The sequence below is a fragment of the Triticum urartu genome, unplaced genomic scaffold (assembly GCF_056163025.1).
Source record: "Triticum urartu cultivar PI428250 unplaced genomic scaffold, HENAU_Tu73 scaffold2, whole genome shotgun sequence".
Classification (NCBI taxonomy): Eukaryota; Viridiplantae; Streptophyta; class Magnoliopsida; order Poales; family Poaceae; genus Triticum; species Triticum urartu.
The window spans coordinates 1,800,717-1,814,328 of NW_028260368.1; the positions used below are offsets into that span (position 1 = coordinate 1,800,717).

Consider the following 13,612-nt stretch of genomic DNA (forward strand, 5'->3'; position numbering starts at 1 on the left):
TAGTAAACCAAAACTATCGTTTTTTAGCTATTTGGCTTCCTTATTCCTTATTTTAAGAAGATTTAGTTACGATTGGAAATCAACTTTTTTGTATCTTCATCCATAGATCCTTTACTCATATTTTCAAAATTGGAATACTTAATCCAATGCAAAATTATGCTTCGCGACTCTGTACTCATAATCCTATTTTTATTTTGGATGCAATTTAAATTAGTCTTTGGATACAAATCGCCAGAATGTATATTCTTCCTCAATATGCTATTGAGAGGAAAAGGATTTAATCCTTTATAAGAACTAAAGTTTTCATCGGAATATAAAAATAAAAAACTTAAGGATGCCTTAAGTATATCATTTCAAATTCAGTTATTAATAGAACGAATCACACTTTTACCACTAAACTATACCCGCTACATTGTAGATTATGGTATAAATGGTACCCTTTGTCAAGGATAGCCATTTGACAAGAAGGCTAATTCCCCCTTATTGAATCAGATGGAGAAGGTTCATGACACTGAGCCGTTGGTACTTCTACTTCGATCGCTCGCCTTTACTTTAGGATTTAGATAGCCCCTCTGGTCTGTAAAAAAAATCTTTTCTTACCATGCTAATAGCGCCTGAACCAAATGTATTTATTTTGATTAGGATCCTATTCTACGGTTACGACTACAATAATAATTATTTACTTTGCAAGGACGTAAGTGTGTCAGACTGCTAAATTGTTTTATTATTCCTACAATATAAACTAGGGGATATAGGGGGTAACACTGTCCCTATAAATTCCTTTTTTCCTTTTCTTTTTTGTCCAGAATTGAACAAAAAAGAAATTATGGAAGATGTTTTCTTCCCCCATTAAGTCCGAGCCATAGAGTAAGAGTGAGATGAGTTTTCCAAATTCATCATAGACTTTCCCTATGGCTTGATAGAAGTAAGCAGCAAAGAGTCGTAACTTAAAGAAAAAAACGGACAGGGCCGACAGATTTACCTGATGTAAAGAAGATCCTAAAAGTCTCTGATTAGTCGACTCTCTCCATTTAACACTTTCCTCTCTCTCCTTTTTTCCACTGACTCAATTCTAGTTTATTAGATTCTTGTTTAAAAGAATGCAAAAAGTTCAATAGAACTAAGAACACATAAAAAATAGCATAGAGGATCAAGGCCATTACCAAAAGTTCCTCCCAAGGATCCTATATCCTATTGGGTATCTGTTCCCCGCCTTTTCCCGCTAGGATCGGAAATCTTATATTTTCCATATCCATATACCGTTGAATCCTTGGGGTTCCAGAATCCGCCTATTTTACTAGTCTTCGGAAACGGAAAACCCTGAACCAAGAAGAGTTGGATATGTTATGTAGGGTATGTTTTTTTTTATTAATTTTATTTTGAGCTCTCAAGATATCGATATATACATATACAATCTCTACATAATGTCTCTCTCTCTATCTCTATATATTATATATATAATATGTACATTATGCAGTAGACCCATAATGGGAAATCCAAGTGGCTAATTTTTGAATTAAATAAAAAGCCCTTTTAACTCAGTGGTAGAGTAATGCCATGGTAAGGCATAAGTCATCGGTTCAAATCCGATAAAGGGCTTTTTAAATTAGTGGTAGAGTAATCTCGTGCTAAGACGTAAGTCGTTGGTTCGAATCTGATAGAGTACTTTTCTACTAAATTGATTCACTTTTTTTCTTTGTTTTTGAAACTTTCTCTATATTTTTAGAGAATTTTATGACTTAGTGCGGGATGGATGCATTTTTGGTATGAACACTAAATGAAGCACGGAGAATTAATCTATAACGATCAACTAAAAAAAATCCTAGATGAAAACATAACAGAAAAGTTGGAAAAACTCTTTGCTTTGGATCTATTTATACTTTTCGAGTATATTGACAATTCCAAAAAACTGCTCATACTATGATTATAGTATAATCACGAGCGGTTGTATATGGCCCTATCGTCTAGTGATGCCCCTATCGTCTAGTGGTTCAGGACATCTCTCTTTCAAGGAGGCAGCGGGGATTCGACTTCCCCTGGGGGTAGGGAGTATTATGAAAGGAGGTTAATCATAGATTAGCAAAAACCCTAGAATAAATTCTTCCTGGGTCGATGCCCGAGTGGTTAATGGGGACGGACTGTAAATTCGTTGACAATGTCTACGCTGGTTCAAATCCAGCTCGGCCCAAACCAAAAATCTAGGGCTTCGTGAGTATGAACTAAATCCTTTTGTTTTTCTTCCATAAAATAAAATGTCTGATCTATAGAAATAAAAGATAAAGAAAAAAGGGAAATTTTTTTTTCTAATCCATATCTCTCTCATTCCTTTCTTACAAACAAAAGAGTTTTTCTTATTGAAGGCTGGATTATTATCCATTTTTAGTGATAAAAAATCACGACATACTAGTTATGTCACTCTCACTATACCCACGTATAATATAATATGTGGGTATGTAGTATATGATTCGTCTATTTCTTAGAGTACGAAAGACGAATCGAATCTTCTTATGGTTCTATTTAAGAATGGGTATGCCATACACCCCGCGGGGATTGTAGTTCAATTGGTCAGAGCACCGCCCTGTCAAGGCGGAAGCTGCGGGTTCGAGCCCCGTCAGTCCCGAACTAGGGTTCAATGAATGGAGAAATTGATATTTCCTTTTTCCATGAAAAAAAGGGGCAGGGAGCAAGATCAAATACCCACAGGGCACCCTTACTTCACTTTTTTATTTTGCATCTCTCATTAAAGAGGGAGGGAGGGCATATAGGAATTTTTTTTTCACTACTCCCAATCGATAAAGAAAGACACACATACGATATGTGGATTAGTAGAATTTAGGATATTATATTACTCTATCTTTCTTTATGATGATACCATCCTCATCTTAATTTCCTATTCCACTCTTATGGAATAGAGTACCGGTATTTTACCGGAATCCATACATAAATCGTATTCCCTTTTTATTTCAGACCTCTTTTCCCCATCTCACTTCTACTGCTTATTTGGATGTCTATGTGACCCATAGAAAGTGAAAGTTGGTCATATAATACATACATAATTGTATGTATAACTATAAGAAAAAGGAAGGGAAATTGTATAAGATTAAGAAAGTATAAGATTAAGAAAGCTCGTGGGTTAGAGATATAGAAAAGAAAAAGTAGAAAAGGATTAAAAAAGAGGGAATTCCTAATCCAATCAAAAAACCCATTTTGGTCTTAGTGTGGATAGAGGATCTTCCTATGTTATACTATATAACTCTCATCCGTGAAATATAACTCTCATCCATGAATTGATTTGATAGATCCGATATTCATAATATTGAATTGATTCAGTATTATCAGAATGCAAGCCCTACCCTTGAATTTACAAGATACCCCTTTTTCCTCTCCATGGGATTACATCCCGAGTTATTGTGAAAATAAAAAATAAAGAGGTTATGGAAGTCAATATTCTCGCATTTATTGCTACTGCACTGTTCATTCTAGTTCCTACTTCTTTTTTACTTATTATTTATGTAAAAACAGTCAGCCAAAATAATTAATTGGAATTCCAATTAATCATTGAAGAAATTAAAAAGGGATTAAATAAAAAAAATCCAAGTCTTAAATGAAAGGATCTGGTTGGAATCTTAAAGTGTGGTAGAAAGAACTACATATAGTTTTTTCTACGACACTTTAGATTCTTTCTATTATATTATCTTTGAATCTACATAGAATAGATTAGTAGATTGAAATAGTTAAGTAGTCTAATTCAATTTCTTTTTTCATTGCATCCACTTAATTTCAATCAGGTCAAAATAAAAAAATCTAAGACAATTCTTGACCAAAGAATCCATGGAAGGAAAGAAAAATAATATGAAGAATAGACTATAGTAAAAAGTAAAAGGAAATGGAAAATGTGTGATATGCCGTGAATAGTTCCGTGGAAGAAAGTCTAATTTTCTTATGTATAGAACTTTTTTTAACCATTCGTCATTTCTAGTAGAAATTCTGAATTGGTATAATGGCTCTTTCTTACATTACAACTTACAATACAAGAGTTTCTTACAGGAGTGAAACAAAACTAAAGAAAAAGATTAAAGAATAACGTTTGACAAAATGATTAATGCAAAATGATCCATTAAAGAAAAGAATTGATACAACAATTTGATTACTTAATCAATTAGTAGTATCCCTAGAGTCCACTCCTTCCCCATACTACTAGTGAAAGAGAAAATGTAAAGACTACCATTAAAGCAGCCCAAGCGAGACTTACTATATCCATCTAAATTATGTCTCCTATTTCTATGAAGGGATTATTCTACTATTGATCAATAATCATAGTGGAATCAAGGGTACAGAGTCAAAAAGGGATTCCGCCCTAAGGCCATGGATCAATCAGTTCAAGGAATTTACTCCTAACAAATTCTTATAGGAATTCTGGTAGAATTAGAGAGCATTAAAAATACGAGATACTATAGCCCTTTTTTCCTTAAAAAAGAAAGAGTACGGGAATGATGTCCTGAATAGAAGAAGCGGGAATAGGAAGATTTTTTATTCCTTTTGTTACTCTTTTTTTTTTTTTTAAGCAAAGGACGCCCGAATATACCATAAAATTATCGATAGATAAATATTTATTGGATACCTACCTTACCTAATGTTTATTTTTGACCTAAACCCTGCAGCCTTGCTTTGTATCATTCTATGAAAGAATGAAGAGATTTTATCCATAATACAACTCCTAAATTGATTTTTGATCGACCTATTTAATCTGATTCTCGTTAGAATTAAGTAGTCCTTACTTTAGTGTATGTAGGTAACATAAGATGTACGATAAAAAAATGTATAATAATTAGTAAGTCTTGATATTCTTTCGTGGAGTCCCTTCTTGAATCTTAGATTGAAAAAAAAAAAGAATGCCCCTTAGGGACCTTTCTTTGGATACCAAGATTTCTGACATCTTATCCTCGTATTTTAAAATTATCAAATCGAATCTCAATTAAGAACCAATTCAAATTCATATAATAAAAGAATAAGGAAACACTACCTCACCCCTATTGATAACCATTTTGGCCACTACCGTCAAAACAAACCCTAACCCTAGTTTGAGGATAGAACTATGGTATGGTTTCTCTAAACCCAGTATCGGCAGGCCCAGTTACTCTCTTGCCCGAACTTATGCGAAGTAAAAATTTATCGAATTCGATCAGCACTATAAAAAAAACCTAAGTATTTTATTGATCAGGCGGCACCCAGATTTGAACTGGGGATAAAGGATTTGCAGTCCCCTGCCTTACCGCTTGGCCATGCCGCCAAAAAATCCGATCAAAAATCTAGAAAACAGCAAGTATTCATCCACGTTTTCTTACGAAAAGCCCCCTTTTATTTTGAATATAATTCTACTTACTTTTTTCCAATCTTTTTCAAAAAATCTATTCCTGCTTTTTTTGATCCAGTTTCTATTATTCTCCTCGATAGATTCTATCTTAAAACATACATTGTTAACACAATAAAACTTCCCATTTCTTTCTATTGAGATGAAAAAGAAGAAAAAGTGGATTTCTATTCACAGGCTGCAAAATTCAGAATAAATTGGAACCGTTAACTAGAATTCTCTTTTTTTTATTGCAGTAGTGAACTACTCTTAAATCGGTATTATCTCCCCCCCCTTCAATGGCATAATAAAATATTATGGCTTTATGCTTAATCCGTGTATAGGTAAACTTTAGGTCCGAACAGCATTATTATCCAAAGATCCCCTTTATGTACATATCTCTATGGGGAATCATGCTTTAATTTTTCAAAGTATTAAATTAAATATCTTGAATAAAAAAAGGAAATTTGCTCTGATATAGAGTATAACCTGACTATCTTGGCGTACCCAAGTGAAATTACGATAAAAGAAAAGCATGGATATGGGGAGAGGTGGATAACTAGATTGGCATGTACTTAAAAAAGGGACTTACTTTATTTTAGAATTCCACAATGAAATACTGAATTTTCTAGCAATTATACTACTCCGATCCGAAATAAAAAAGAACCCTCAAATTATTTTGAGAAATTAAAGTAAGCACGCTATTCTAAATCGAAGTAAAGTCAAACTTTCTAGTATATTATATTACGGCTTTATTACATTCATAGAAAGGAGATAAAATGAGAAATCTTTGCCATCCAATCTGATTAGAATATCATAACATAAAGTATAAGTGGCAGAATTTTTTTTGTAGGAATGTTTTATCAATTCATTTTCATTTCATTTGTACCCCTGGCAAACTCGAACTTTCGTCCAAATGGTCTCTATTCATATGTATGAAATACATATATGAAATACGTATGTGGAGTTCCCTAGAATTTCATGTGATTCAGTAAACAGAATATAGATTCCATGATTGCTAGATCGATCCATAGGGATTGATGAAGAGTGAGCTGATAATGGAATTTTTCTTTGATAAACAGGAAACTTAAGATTAAGATGCTCCGGAATGGAAACGAGGGAATGTCCACAATACCCGGATTTAGTCAGATCCAATTCGAGGGATTTTGTAGGTTCATTAATCAAGCCTTGGCAGAAGAACTTGACAAGTTTCCAACAATTAAAGATCCAGATCACGAAATTGCATTTCAATTATTTGCGAAAGGATATCAACTGCTAGAACCCTCGATAAAAGAAAGAGATGCTGTGTATGAATCACTCACCTATTCTTCCGAATTATATGTATCTGCGAGATTAATTTTTGGTTTCGATGTGCAAAAGCAAACCATTTCTATCGGAAACATTCCTATAATGAATTCCTTAGGAACCTTTATTATAAATGGAATATACCGAATTGTGATCAATCAAATATTGCTAAGTCCTGGTATTTACTACCGCTCGGAATTAGATCATAAGGGAATTTCTATCTACACTGGCACTATAATATCAGATTGGGGGGGGAGATCGGAATTAGCAATTGATAAAAAAGAAAGGATATGGGCTCGCGTGAGTAGAAAACAAAAGATATCTATTCTAGTTCTATCATCAGCTATGGGTTCGAATCTAAGAGAAATTCTGGATAATGTTTCCTACCCTGAAATTTTCTTGTCTTTCCCGAATGCTAAAGAGAAGAAGAGGATTGAGTCAAAAGAAAAAGCTATTTTGGAGTTTTATCAACAATTTGCTTGTGTAGGTGGGGACCTGGTATTTTCGGAGTCCTTATGCGAGGAATTACAAAAGAAATTTTTTCAACAAAAATGTGAATTAGGAAGGATTGGTCGACGAAATATGAATCGGAGACTTAATCTTGATATTCCTCAGAACAATACATTCTTGTTACCACGAGATGTATTGGCCGCTACGGATCATTTGATTGGAATGAAATTTGGAACGGGTATACTTGACGATGACGATATGAATCACTTGAAAAATAAACGTATTCGTTCGGTTGCGGATCTGTTACAAGATCAATTCGGATTGGCTCTTGGTCGTTTACAACATGCAGTTCAAAAAACTATTCGTAGAGTATTCATACGTCAATCGAAACCGACTCCCCAAACTTTGGTAACTCCAACTTCAACTTCAATTTTATTAATAACTACTTATGAGACCTTTTTTGGCACATACCCGTTATCTCAAGTTTTTGATCAAACGAATCCATTGACACAAACTGTTCATGGGCGAAAAGTGAGTTGTTTAGGTCCTGGAGGGTTGACGGGGAGAACCGCAAGTTTTCGGAGCCGAGATATTCATCCGAGTCACTATGGGCGTATTTGTCCAATTGACACGTCTGAAGGAATCAATGTTGGACTTACTGGATCCTTAACAATTCATGCGAGAATTGATCACTTGTGGGGATCCATAGAGAGTCCGTTTTATGAAATATCTGCTGAGAAAGCAAAAGAAAAAAAAGAGAGACAGGTGGTTTATCTATCACCAAATAGAGATGAATATTATATGATAGCAGCAGGAAATTCTTTGTCCTTGAATCAAGGTATTCAGGAAGAACAGGTTGTTCCGGCTAGATACCGTCAAGAATTCTTGACTATTGCATGGGAACAGATTCATGTTAGAAGTATTTTTCCTTTCCAATATTTTTCTATTGGGGGTTCTCTCATTCCTTTTATTGAGCACAATGATGCGAATCGGGCTTTAATGAGTTCTAATATGCAGCGCCAAGCAGTTCCGCTTTCTCGGTCCGAGAAATGCATTGTTGGAACTGGATTGGAACGCCAAACAGCTCTAGATTCGAGGGTTTCCATTATAGCCGAACGCGAGGGAAAGATCATTTCTACTGATAGTCATAAGATACTTTTATCAAGTAGTGGGAAGACTATAAGTATTCCTTTAGTTAACCACCGTCGCTCTAACAAAAATACTTGTATGCACCAAAAACCCCGGGTTCCACGGGGTAAATCCATTAAAAAAGGACAAATTTTAGCAGAAGGAGCTGCTACAATTGGGGGCGAACTTGCTTTAGGAAAAAACGTATTAGTAGCTTATATGCCATGGGAAGGTTACAATTTTGAAGACGCAGTACTAATTAGCGAACGTTTGGTATATGAAGATATTTATACCTCTTTTCACATCCGGAAATATGAAATTCAGACGGATACGACAAGCCAGGGCTCCGCTGAAAAAATCACTAAAGAAATACCACATCTAGAAGAACATTTACTCCGCAATTTGGACAGAAATGGAGTTGTTAGGTTGGGATCCTGGGTAGAAACTGGTGATATTTTAGTAGGTAAATTAACGCCTCAGATAGCGAGCGAATCATCTTATATCGCGGAAGCTGGATTATTACGGGCCATATTTGGCCTTGAGGTTTCCACTTCAAAAGAAACTTCTCTGAAATTACCTATAGGTGGAAGAGGGCGCGTTATCGATGTGAAATGGATCCAAAGGGACCCGCTCGACATAATGGTTCGTGTATATATTTTACAGAAACGTGAAATCAAAGTTGGGGATAAAGTAGCCGGAAGACATGGGAATAAAGGGATCATTTCCAAAATTTTGCCTAGGCAAGATATGCCCTATTTGCAAGATGGAACACCCGTTGATATGGTCTTCAATCCCTTAGGAGTACCCTCCCGAATGAATGTGGGACAAATATTTGAAAGCTCGCTCGGATTAGCGGGGGATCTGCTAAAGAAACATTATAGAATAGCACCCTTTGATGAGAGATATGAGCAAGAGGCTTCAAGAAAACTTGTGTTTTCAGAATTATATGAAGCCAGTAAAGAAACAAAAAATCCATGGGTATTTGAACCCGAGTACCCGGGAAAAAGCAGAATATTTGATGGAAGAACAGGCGACCCCTTTGAGCAACCTGTTCTAATAGGGAAGTCCTATATCTTAAAATTAATTCATCAAGTTGATGAGAAAATTCATGGGCGTTCTACTGGGCCCTACTCACTTGTTACACAACAACCGGTTAGAGGAAGAGCCAAGCAAGGGGGACAACGAGTAGGAGAAATGGAAGTTTGGGCTTTAGAAGGATTTGGTGTTGCTCATATTTTACAAGAGATACTTACTTATAAATCTGACCATCTTATAGCTCGCCAAGAAATACTTAATGCTACGATCTGGGGAAAAAGAATACCTAATCATGAGGATCCTCCAGAATCTTTTCGAGTGCTCGTTCGAGAACTACGATCTTTGGCTCTAGAACTGAATCATTTCCTTGTATCTGAAAAGAACTTCCAGGTTAATAGGGAGGAAGTTTGATCGGAATAAATATAAATTCTTTTCTTATTTCTATTTTATGATTGACCAATATAAACATCAACAACTTCAAATTGGACTCGTTTCCCCTCAACAAATAAAGGCTTGGGCTAACAAAAACCTACCTAATGGAGAAGTCGTTGGCGAAGTCACAAGGCCCTCTACTTTTCATTATAAAACCGATAAACCAGAAAAAGATGGATTGTTTTGCGAAAGAATCTTTGGACCCATAAAAAGCGGGATTTGCGCTTGTGGCAATTCTCGAGCGAGCGGAGCTGAAAACGAAGACGAAAGATTTTGCCAAAAATGCGGGGTCGAATTTGTGGATTCTCGGATACGAAGATATCAAATGGGATACATCAAACTCGCATGTCCCGTGACTCATGTGTGGTATTTGAAAGGTCTTCCTAGTTATATCGCGAATCTTTTAGATAAACCTCTTAAGAAGTTGGAGGGCCTAGTATACGGCGATTTCTCTTTTGCTAGGCCCAGCACTAAAAAACCCACTTTTTTACGATTACGAGGTTTATTCGAAGAGGAAATTGCATCCTGTAACCACAGCATTTCTCCCTTTTTTTCTACCCCAGGCTTTGCAACATTTCGAAATCGGGAAATTGCGACAGGAGCAGGTGCTATTAGAGAACAATTAGCAGATTTGGATTTGCGAATTATTATAGAGAATTCTTTGGTCGAATGGAAGGAATTAGAAGACGAGGGGTATAGTGGAGATGAGTGGGAAGATAGAAAAAGACGAATAAGAAAAGTTTTTTTGATTAGACGCATGCAATTGGCGAAACATTTTATTCAAACAAATGTAGAACCAGAATGGATGGTTTTGTGCTTATTACCGGTTCTTCCTCCCGAATTGAGACCTATTGTTTATAGGTCTGGAGATAAAGTAGTGACTTCAGACATTAATGAACTTTATAAGAGAGTTATCCGTCGGAACAACAATCTTGCCTATCTATTAAAAAGAAGTGAATTAGCGCCAGCAGATTTAGTAATGTGCCAGGAAAAATTGGTACAAGAAGCCGTGGATACACTTCTTGATAGTGGGTCCCGCGGGCAACCGACGAGGGATGGTCACAATAAAGTATACAAATCACTTTCAGATGTAATTGAAGGTAAAGAGGGAAGGTTTCGCGAGACTCTGCTTGGGAAACGGGTCGATTACTCGGGGCGTTCTGTCATTGTTGTGGGTCCTTCGCTTTCATTACATCAATGTGGATTACCTCTAGAGATAGCAATAAAGCTTTTTCAGCTATTTGTAATTCGCGATTTAATCACGAAACGCGCCACTTCTAATGTAAGGATTGCTAAAAGGAAAATTTGGGAAAAAGAACCCATTGTATGGGAAATACTTCAAGAAGTTATGCGGGGACATCCTGTACTGTTAAATAGAGCACCTACCCTGCATAGATTAGGCATACAGGCCTTTCAACCCACTTTAGTAGAGGGGCGTACTATTTCTTTACACCCATTAGTGTGTAAGGGTTTCAATGCGGACTTTGATGGAGATCAAATGGCTGTTCATCTACCTTTATCCTTGGAAGCTCAGGCAGAAGCCCGTTTACTTATGTTTTCTCATATGAATCTCTTATCTCCCGCTATTGGGGATCCTATTTGCGTACCAACCCAAGACATGCTTATCGGGCTTTATGTATTAACGATTGGAAAGCGTCGAGGTATTTGTGCAAATAGATATAATAGTTGCAGAAACTACCCAAATCTAAAAGTAAATTACAATAATAATAATAATTTTAAATATAGGAAAGATAAAGAACCCCATTTTTTCTAGTTCTTATGATGCACTGGGAGCTTATAGACAAAAACTAATCAGTTTAGATAGTCCCTTGTGGCTACGATGGAACCTGGATCAACGCGTCATTGGGTCAAGAGAAGTTCCGATTGAAGTTCAATATGAATCTTTGGGGACTTATCATGAGATTTATGCCCACTATCTAATAATGGGAAATAGAAAAAAAGAAATTCGTTCGATATACATTCGAACCACTCTTGGTCATATTTCTTTTTATAGAGAAATAGAGGAAGCCATACAAGGATTTAGTCAGGCCTATTCATACACTACCTAAACAAGAAAGTTAGATTCGGCGATGCCCCTCCCCTTTCGGGGGGCATTCCGATTTCCCTAGTATCATCATTATTTGCCACGCGAATCCAGATTGAGATTGAGGCAATTAAGTTAATTAAATTTTCGAATCACTGACTCAGGCCCATTGTCGAATCCTACTCAGCAATTGTCGAATCCTACTCAGCCGAAAAGGGGGTACTTATGTATGGCGGAACGGGCCAATCTGGTCTTTCATAATAAAGAGATAGACGGAACTGGTATGAAACGACTTATTAGCAGATTAATAGATCATTTTGGAATGGGATATACATCCCATATACTGGATCAACTAAAGACTCTGGGCTTCCATCAAGCCACTACTACATCGATTTCGTTAGGAATCGAGGATCTTTTAACAATACCCTCTAAGGGATGGTTAGTCCAAGACGCGGAACAACAGAGTTTTCTTTTGGAGAAACACTATTATTATGGGGCTGTACACGCGGTAGAAAAATTACGCCAATCTGTTGAGATATGGTATGCGACAAGTGAATATTTGAAACAAGAAATGAATTCAAATTTTCGGATAACGGATCCTTCTAATCCAGTCTATCTAATGTCTTTTTCAGGAGCCAGAGGAAATGCATCTCAAGTACACCAATTAGTAGGTATGAGAGGATTAATGTCGGACCCTCAAGGACAAATGATTGATTTACCTATTCAAAGCAATTTACGCGAGGGACTTTCTTTGACAGAATATATAATTTCCTGCTATGGAGCCCGCAAAGGGGTTGTAGATACTGCTGTGCGAACAGCAGATGCTGGATATCTTACACGTAGACTTGTTGAAGTAGTTCAACATATTATTGTGCGTAGAAGAGATTGTGGTACTATCCGAGGTATTTCTGTAAGTCCTCAAAATGGGATGACGGAAAAACTTTTTGTCCAAACACTAATTGGTCGTGTATTAGCAGACGATATATATATCGGTTCACGATGCATTGCCGCGCGAAATCAAGATATTGGAATTGGATTAGTCAATCGATTCATAACTGCCTTTCGAGCACAACCATTTCGAGCACAACCAATATATATTAGAACCCCCTTTACTTGCCGAAGCACTTCTTGGATCTGTCAATTATGCTATGGCCGGAGTCCTACTCATAGTGATCTGGTCGAATTGGGAGAAGCCGTAGGTATTATTGCAGGTCAATCAATTGGGGAGCCAGGGACTCAACTAACATTAAGAACTTTTCATACTGGCGGAGTATTCACAGGGGGTACTGCCGACCTTGTACGATCCCCTTCGAATGGAAAAATAAAATTCAATGAGAATTTGGTTCACCCCACACGTACCCGTCATGGGCAGCCTGCTTTTCTATGTTATATAGACTTGCATGTAACTATTCAGAGTCAAGATATTCTATATAGTGTGAATATTCCCTCAAAAAGCTTGATTCTAGTGCAAAATGATCAATATGTAAAATCCGAACAAGTAATTGCGGAGATTCGTGCCGGAACGTCCACTTTACATTTTAAAGAAAGGGTACAAAAGCATATTTATTCTGAATCAGACGGCGAAATGCACTGGAGTACTGATGTTTACCATGCGCCCGAATATCAATATGGTAATCTTCGCCGATTACCAAAAACAAGCCATTTATGGATATTGTCAGTAAGTATGTGCAGATCCAGTATAGCGTCTTTTTCACTCCACAAGGATCAAGATCAAATGAATACTTATGGTAAAAAAGATAGGGAAATTCTTGATTATTCAACGTCGGATCGAATCATGTCCAATGGCCATTGGAATTTTATCTATCCTTCTATTTTTCAAGATAATTCAGATTTGTTGGCGAAAAAGC

The 13,612-nt window shown here is 36.5% G+C and overlaps 2 non-coding genes across 2 annotated transcripts; one reads left to right on the forward strand and one right to left on the reverse strand.

The window, feature by feature from the left end:
• The first annotated feature begins 1,527 nt into the window (after positions 1–1,527).
• Positions 1,528–1,599, forward strand: TRNAT-GGU (transfer RNA threonine (anticodon GGU)). Its single transcript has one exon. It is a non-coding gene; the product is annotated as a tRNA-Thr (tRNA).
• A 3,620-nt stretch (positions 1,600–5,219) lies between these two features.
• Positions 5,220–5,290, reverse strand: TRNAC-GCA (transfer RNA cysteine (anticodon GCA)). Its single transcript has one exon. It is a non-coding gene; the product is annotated as a tRNA-Cys (tRNA).
• Between the last annotated feature and the right edge of the window lie 8,322 nt (positions 5,291–13,612).